Source organism: Dipodomys merriami, unplaced genomic scaffold, assembly GCF_024711535.1.
Source record: "Dipodomys merriami isolate MVZ:Mamm:240054 unplaced genomic scaffold, mDipMer1.0.p SCAF_558, whole genome shotgun sequence".
Lineage (NCBI taxonomy): Eukaryota > Metazoa > Chordata > Mammalia > Rodentia > Heteromyidae > Dipodomys > Dipodomys merriami.
The window spans coordinates 471556-480852 of NW_027206133.1; the positions used below are offsets into that span (position 1 = coordinate 471556).

The window sequence follows — 9297 nt, forward strand, 5'->3', positions numbered from 1 at the left end:
AAAATTATTCTGAAAGCCTTGTGATGGTTGGTCACACCTGTAATCCTGTTTACTCTGCATAATTTCTCAGGACCCTGAGAATTATGGATAAGAGTTGGAAGCCAATCAGGGCAAAAAATTCCTAAGATTATTTTTCAAAAATTTAAACAAACTAGCAAAGGTCCAGGAATGGAGAGGTAGCTCATATAGTAGCTCACCAATCTAGAGAGGAAAGGCCTAGCAAGATCATGAAGCACTGAGTTAAAACTCTGAGCACACCTACATGCAGGCACGCGCGCGCGCACACACACACACACACACACACACACACACACACACACAAATATATCTTTGGTTCAGTCTTTTCCATTAATTTTTTTGTTTGTTTGTGTATGCGTGTGTGTGTGTGTGTGTGTGTGTGTGTGTGTGTGTGTGTGTGTGTGTGTGCCATCCCTGGGGTTTCTTATAAAGTATTGTAGCCTCCTCCTTTGTTTCCCCTTCCCATCCATACCCAGCCTCCCCCTGGCCCCCCACCCAATACTCCCCCCCATTAATTTCTTTGTTAACAATATTATATGGGTAAAATAAAATAAACTCTTCCATCTCAGAACATTTTTTAATGTTTTTTATTGTAAAAATACTGTATAGCGGGGTTAAAGTTACATGAGCAAGGTTATGAGTGCATTTCTTATCAAGCACTGTTGCCTCCTCCTTTGTTTTTCCCCCACCATCCCTTCCCCTCCACCTCCAAAAGTACACTTCTCATCCCCATACCCCCACACTCCCCAACATATTGTCTTGTGCATCTCATTGTTACAATGGCTCAACTTTTATATCTATTTAAGCATTTTGATTTTTCCCTTTCCTTTCCCAAATTAGAGAAGTGTATTTACAGGATGTAGGTGCACCAACATCAAATCCAGTGAAAACAAGGGTTATACTGTGGGGGAGGACCATAAAAAAAAACAAAAAAAAATCACATCGTACATTATAAATATGTTAGAAACAACAGTAAGAAAGAATTAAAAAATCACTTCTATCCTTATCTTGGGGTTCATTTAGCTTAACATCATCTTATCTAGTAATATGCATATAGCTTTTGATCTTTTCTGCTTATCCCAGTTTTCTGCTTATATTATTTATTGCAAGTAAGGGATACCTTGGGACCTATGTTTCTTTGGACTTGGCTTACTTCAGTAAATATAATTTTTTCCAAGACTTTCCATTCCCTAACTAATTGGGCGATGCCATTCTTTCTGATGGAGGCATAGAATTCCAATATATATATATACATATATGTATATATATATGTATATATACACATTCCAATTTATATTTATGTATATAAATATACATATATAAATATATGTATATACATATATACAAATATATATATGTATGTGTAGATAGATAGAAACATACATACATACATATATACATACACACACACACATACACACACACAAAAAATTTTCTTGATGCATTCATTTACTGAGGGGCATCGTGGTTGGTTCCATATCTTAGCTATGGTAAACAATTCTGCAATAAACAAAGCTGTGCTGGTAGTTATAGTATGATCTTGTTTGATCATTTGGGTGAATGCCCAAAAGTGGGATTGCTGGGTCATCAGGGAGCTCTATGTGGAATCTTTTGAGGAACCGCCATATTTCTTTCCAAGTGGTTGTACAAGTTTTCACTCCCACCAAGAATGGAGTAGGGTTCCCTTCTGTCCACATCCCCTCCAGGATCTGTTGTTGTAAAAATGTGGAAATCTTCATCAATTTGCATGTCATCCTTGCGTAGGGGTCATGCTAATCTTCTCTGTATTTTTCCAATTTTAGTGTATGTGATGCCAAACTGAGCACAGAACATTTTGGAATTGATTTTCCTAAACTAGATAATTCAACAAAAAATAAGTTAAAAAGACTTGTCGTGAAATTTTAGAACCATATATTTCTTAAGCAAGCACACATTTAAGAATAAAGTCAAGTGAGATATGTCAAAAACAAAATAATTCCAGATATTTGTTGTTCAAGAGATATGTAAGAGTAGAAATTCATTACTCTATACATGGCACCTGTCATAATGAGCACTGTAGCAAGTGCTAAGGTTTGTTAAAAGTTTAATTGTTTTAAATATGATTAATACTGGGAATTTGCTTATATATGCCAAAATTAAGACTGTTTGGCAGGTCATAAAACTTTTCCATAAAGTATTTAAGATTTATGGTAGCAGACATATACTACTAAGTATGTACATTTCAGAGTTTTTAGAAACTTTACTATGAGAAGTTGCAAAGTCTGTGTAAAAAAACAGTGAAGAGTTAAGATTTTAACTACACAGTTTCTGTTAAAACTTGAGGCCTTCCTTTACATGTTAGTGAGGAACAAATATGATATAAGCCATATACAAATGATAAGATGAGCCATAAATTAAGAGTAACCTTAGTGGGTAACCTTAAAGGCTACTCGTAGCCTACAAAACTCTTGTGAACATCATAATCTTAGCCAGTTTTAAATGTACAGGAATATGAGTAAATAGTAAAATCTAATATGTAGAACATTTCAAAAACTGGAAACACTGGTGTTTGGTTTTTATTTTATTAACCATTAATATTTAATCATTAGTTTTCTTTATTTGTAGCATTGTTTTCCTTTTTGTAATAGAATACAACTTTTCGTAACTCATCATCAGGAGGTACTTTGAGAATGTTACTGGGATGTCCACACCATTTTTTATAGGTGCATGTGAATGTACAAAGAGAAAAATTAAGAACAAAATATTGATTTAAAATTTTCTCAAGTAGAAATCTCAATCAGAAGTGTTGATAAATGTCTATACCTAAAATCTTAGTCATAGGCTGAAGCAGTGTCTTTAAAGAATTGAGGATACAAATGTGAGAGCTGTGTTTTGTTTAGGTTTTTGGTTTGGTTTTTGTTTTTGTGGGGCTTGAACTCTGGAGCCTGAGTGCTGTCCCTCAGCTTTTCAGCTCAAAGATGGTGCTACCACTTGAGCCACTGAACCACTTTTGTCTTTTTCTTCTTATATGGTGCTGAGGAATCAAACCCAGGACCTCATGCATGCAAGACAAACATTCTCCCACTGAGCCACCTTCCCAGCTCCTGAAAGACTGTTTTTAAGAAATCATCTAAACAACATTTGCTTTCTGGTTTGGGTTATATAATGAAATATATGAATATATTTTAATATTTTTGTCATTTTCATACTTCTTTTTATTGTGAAAATACTGTACAGAGGAGTAACAATTACATGGGTAAGATATAATGAGCACATTTCTTATCAAGAATTGTAGCCTCCTCCTTTGTTTCCCCTTCCCATTCCTTCGTATCCTCCCCACCGTCTCCCCAACCAAAGTTGTAAAGTTCTTTTTTCGACATAAAGACTTGTACATCTCATTGTTGAAATGGGTCTTCCTGTATCTCTGTTTTAACGATTTGTTTTTTCCCATCCCCTCCACATACACCAACTTCATATATAGTGAAACCAGGGGTTATACCATGGGGGAGGGACATACAAAGCAATAAAGACATAATTTTATAAATATGTTAGAATCAATCACATGAAAGATCTCTCTCTCTCTTTTTGTCAGGCGTGGGGCTTGAGCTCTAGGCCTGGCAGCTGTCCCTGAGCAATTCAGCTCAAGGCTCATGCTCTACCACTTGAGCCATAGCTCCACATGTAGTTTTCTGGTGGTTTTTTTTTTAAATTGTTATTAAGTGATTACAAAATTTCCCAATTTTCACGGTATTTTGGGATGAAGATGCTCAATTAAAGTCACAAACTCATTCTAACTTTCCTGGAGGAAATTGTTTGTAACATATAATGGTGTACACATATACACCATACATGTCATCAGCAGCATGGGGTTATTTAATAGTGGTTCGACCAGAGGAGTGGAAGTTCTTTGTTTCTTGGTTTCTTATGTCCTTCTGTGTGGGTGATCTGCAGGCAGCCCCTTTGTCTCTGGGACTCCAGCAGCCCCTGCTGGGCCTGCTCACCACCAGTAAGCATTGGGGGAGGAGTCTTCGCACTTCTCTGTTCTGAAATTCTTTTTCTCTCTTTCTTTTTTGTTATTTTCCACCTCCTGTATTTCTATGGGTGTTCATCTTTTTGTTTTTGTGGGTCTCTTGGGGAGATTAAGCTTAGGAACTCGAACTCTCTTTTTGGTTGGGGAGAGCTGTGGCGTTTCCCTACTGCCCCGTTGCCATCTTTGTCCCCCCTCCCATTTTCATACTTCTAAATTTATACTAACTTCAGCCACTTTATCCTTTTCTAAGTCATGAAATAGCTCTGAGAATTTGCTTCTGTGAAGATTGTTTTTGCACTTATTTCTTCTGCTCTCTATCCATTCCCTACTCTCCAGTTAGAATAATTTCAAATAGTAAAAATGGAAAAAGAGAAAAAAATCATGGTGAAAAAACAGGTGTAGAAAATGTAGATTTTTCTGACTACTTCAACCAATGTGAACTATTGGGGAAATCATTTACACCTCATTCCCACTGGTACTCAAAGTCTCTAGTTAGGCAATTCTGATGAAGACAAGGAACTAGATGAAAAAGTGAGAAATGGTATCATTTGCTAGAAAAAAATGAAGAAGTATCCAAGCAAATTTCTTCATTGGGCTGTTGAAAATAATCGGCTTACTTCAGTGCAGAGACTACTTTCCAAAAAGGCCACTCATGTGAAAACTAGGGATGATGATGAGTATAGCTCTCTTCATCAGGAAGCCTACAGTGGACACTTAGACATTGTCCATGAGTTGTTAGCTCAAGGCAGATATTCATGCAATAACTGTGAATGGCTTGACAACCCTGCATAGTGCTTATATGTGGAATAATACCAGAGTGGCTTCTTTCTTTCTTCATCATGATGCAGATACCAATGCCCAAACTAAAGAACTCTTGACAAACTTGCATCTTGCTGCTGGGAATAGAAATAACAAAGGTACGCAGGATCTCCTTCTATTGAAATATTATATCACACCAGGTCAAGAACAACTTGGAAGAAGCTGCATTTGATATTGCCAAAAGGATAAGTATGTATCACTACCTCTTTGAAGTTGTGGAAGGCTGCAAAAATTTTTCTCCTAAGTCATGATGGTTGGGTTAAGTTTCTTAAATATCAAAAATGCCAATCCATCTTTGTGTCCGTACAAAAAGTTTTCACAATAAAAGCCACATTAATATCTTACTTTAAATATTCATGGATTCCATGCTATTCTTCCAAGTGAATTGCCGGACTTTGATGTCAAAATGTATTCAAGATTTGTTTGTATACATCAATAATGATTTCTGCAGAGTTTGTGATTTTTATAATCAGAAATAACTTTAACTTATCTGTTGAAATGAGTAATGCAGAAACTAAAGATATTTCTATTGCTTGTCTGAAAAAGGATATTTTAAGATAATCTGTATTCTGTTTGTATAATATCCATAATCTATTTCATCCTTCCTAGATATAATACTTTTAATTCTACATTGTTTCATAATATATAGGTTCATTAATAAATGTGTCATTTCAGATAGCATTCCATATAGAAACAGTTTAAGATTCCTTTTTGTCCCATAGGTCCTTATAGTATTTTATTTCTTTGGGATAAAATAAAAATGTTATCTAATTTCAAAAGTTTTGTAAAGGTTATGCTATGTAAAGGCCTTTCTAAGGTGATGATTTAATACACTGATGTCAAACTAACTTTCAATTCAATGAATTACATGTATTGTTACAACTGTATTTTTGTAATCAATTTTTAATAACTTTTTCATTTCTTGCATCTGAAGAATGAAAAATATGGAATACTACACAAATTTTCATATCATCCTTGTGCAAGTGCCATGTTAATCTTTGTATTGTAATTTGGATAGACGTGCTGTTGAAGCATGTAGTATCCTCTAAATTTAAGTAGCTAATGATGCAATCTTTATACAGGCATGTATCCTTGGTTGACTATTTGTAACTAGGAAACCTTATTGTTCCTAAAAATGCTATTGATATTACTTCTCTAAAATTCTGTGTATATTGGAAAAAAACTTACACTGTTTGGTCGATTGCTCACATTTGCAATTTTTTTTGTCAATTAGTATTTTAAGTCTTTTTCATTTTAGATTTCATCATACTTTGAAGAATTTAAAGCAAGGTCCAAAGGGGATAGCTTTTCAAGTACTTATTTATCAGCTGAGTTAGCTTTGTGGAACTAATGCATTCAAAGTAAGCCTTGCTTAAGAGCTACTTCTAAATTTCTGCAGCCTAAAAATTCCTAAATGAGATCTTATTGGCACAAATGTCTACCTGACCCTCTACCTTTCTTCCATTTAGGAACAGACGAACCAGAATATCTTACCCTGAAAGCATAGATTTTCTTACTGGAACAAAACTAATCTTAATTACAAGTTCCTGTCTCTAGAGTCAGGAACAGTTCAGATAGAAATGTTTAGACTAGAAGGTATTTTATCAAAATATAATTGGTTATTATACCTAATATTTCAAAAGTATCTAAAGCCAAGAAGGTGAAAAAATTGTTCATATGCATGATTAACTAATGTCCTGGCCCGTCTACCATCCAACCAGGCAGGAATTTCCATTACTGCCTTTCTATCACCAAATATTTTCAGATTTACAAGAGAAGTCTATATGTCTCTCCTCGATATTACGCCTTAAATTGTTAATGTTTTAATCAAAGTGTTTCCTCTTGCCACTAGGCTGTAAATCTTCAAATGGTAAAGCTTTAGGTCCAACTGTACCAAACACTGAGGTAGAGATAATGAAATAATACTTTAAATACTTTAAATAATTTGATACTCTAACCACAACAGAAGATTGCAAAACGTGTTCCTTTTTCTTGTATATAGTTATACATTTTATATTTATATGTGCTGATATTTTAGTTCACACAGTGAAACTTACTAGAATTAATTGATAATTTGACAAATAAATAGATATTTATTCCAATAAATAGTATTGGAATATAAATAATTAGGTTTAGAATACATATTAGAAATAAAAATATGAATGCAATATCTTTGGTATAAACTTGTGATACATTCTAAGTGTTCTTGGTCTTCTGAATTCACATTGCCAAAAAAATAGTTTTCCTCTAATCTATTAGGGATTTTAAGCTGCTACTCTGTTTATTGTTTTAACTCACTGGTCCCAAACTGATTTTCTCCATCTTTCTGAAGCATTACTAATGATTATACCCGAATTTTGCAGATATGATGTCTAAAAGCTATTATTCTTCTGAAGGACACACATGTCCTAGGATCCCAGGTCTCAGTTATCCGCATCATCAAGTAACAAGGGCAAGACTTCTCATCTAGGCCCATGCAACATGCCAACAAAGTAATTGAAAATCCATCTCAATTCCTGACAACACTGGAATTAGCAGTAAGCAATTGTGAAATGCAAGGCAACTTAATATGAAATATGAGATCACAAAATCTGAAAGAAAGTACAGTAATTCAAACTTACAATTTACAAATGACCAGCCCATATGAGTGAACAAGATCACAAATGTCACAAAATTATTTTTAATACCCCTCTCCTAATGATTACTGAAAGATTTCAGTCCAGTATAAGTAGGCCAAAAAAATTGTTCTGGGAACGATAGATCCATAATTGGTCTACCAAGGCTGGGAAAACTTGACTTACAGGTCAATTGTAATTTTTAAAAAAAACATTAATTGAGAAGATCCTTAATGCTTCAAACTACTGGTACTACAGTAAATCTTGGTTCTGTAGTGTAAACATGCTATCATTCTCAAGCCAATGATAATCTACATTTAATCTCCTGAAAATATATTCTTTTTCAAAACTTTATAAAATCACATTCACCAAAATAACATTTGACAAGTAGTTGATAATAAGTGACATTGCAAGTTTTACAAATGTAGGGAGCAAGTTACAATAGAGTTGAATTATTTACCTAGCACTAATGCCAAACACGTTCAACCATTCATTAAAGTGTAGAAATAGTCCCCCCCCACCATTTGTTTTGTTCAGTAGCTGCCTTCCAGAAATGTGTTTAATAGATCAACCTCCCATAATTCAAACTCAAACACTAGCTAATAAAGTAAATTTCATCATTTAATAAGGTACATTTTAAAAAGTCACAAATAGTTGTCTTATCATATGTTGTTTTATGTTTTCCCTATCTGTCTAACATAGTATGAAATAAGACTTTAAATCTTGAATATGGGTACTCATCAGATATGTGACAAATATAAAATCTGTCTTCTATTTCTATCATATTCCTCTATAGTAGTAAATTTTAGTTTTCTTCTTTTTCCAAAACCTATAGGTAGTAGAAAATATTATCCCATGTCAAATAAAATAATCACAAAACTTTGTACAAAGCCATTTATAAAAACTGGTAGCTAGGAATACATTCTTAGCCATTTTTAAACTTTCTTGTTGACTAAAGATTAATCTTCCAATTGAATGAGAATATTATCATGTCTAGGGGCTGCACATCTCCAGTCTGGCAAGTTGTTATTGCAGATGAATGAAATATGGAATTATAAGCTGATATACATTCAAGTATATGCAGGATTGAAGCTCCATGGAATGTATATAAACCTTTCAAAGTATTAACAGATAGTTTAACAGAATGACTATCAGGAAGTTGAAACCAGAAAGGAATAATAGTAAGAACATAGAATGAATGAAAATGGAACAAGGGGCAAGTACAGCTAGAATACTCAATGTACACATGTGACAAAAAAGTGGTAAATCTGAAATAAATCTTGGAGAAGGGGTTGGTTGAGAATGATAGAAGGAGTCACTCTGACCCAGGAGCATTGGACAATTAGATAGACATATTTATTGTAATATACTTGCACAACATTTTGAAATTCAGTTAAAAACATAACAAAAAACAAAAACACACAAAAATCACAAGCAAACAGCAACCTCTAGAGAGGATAAATATGACCTCTCAAAATTTTAAATATTCAATGAAGGGTAGTCTTGGGAAAAGCAAACAAAACTGTTCAAAGAGGGAAGTTTTGGGTAGCAGACAATTTTGAACAGATTTAAATAGATTGTCTAAGGTTATAAATCACCTGCATCTGCTGCAAATATTTTCTTCTGTGAGTTCTCTTTCACTGCACTGGATACTCCAGTCCTAAGCCACACTTGTTAGCTTGTGAAGATAGATTGGGAGAAACGGATCAAGAACCCATTACTCTACTGGAGAGAAAAAAATCCTCTATATTTTCTCTCATCTCTCTTCACTACTCTTTCGTCATTCTTTTAAGTCAAGTGATTTTGAATTATATCTTTCCTTTTTGTTCTGGCAAA

At 34.1% G+C, this 9297-nt stretch overlaps 1 non-coding gene and 1 pseudogene across 1 annotated transcript; both read right to left on the minus strand.

Moving 5' to 3' along the window:
• Positions 1-1737: 1737 nt before the first annotated feature.
• Positions 1738-1844, minus strand: LOC138812023 (U6 spliceosomal RNA). Its single transcript, XR_011367543.1, has one exon. It is a non-coding gene; the product is annotated as a U6 spliceosomal RNA (small nuclear RNA).
• Positions 1845-5784: 3940 nt separating this feature from the next.
• On the minus strand, positions 5785-5881 carry LOC138812024 (U6 spliceosomal RNA; annotated as a pseudogene).
• Positions 5882-9297: the final 3416 nt, after the last annotated feature.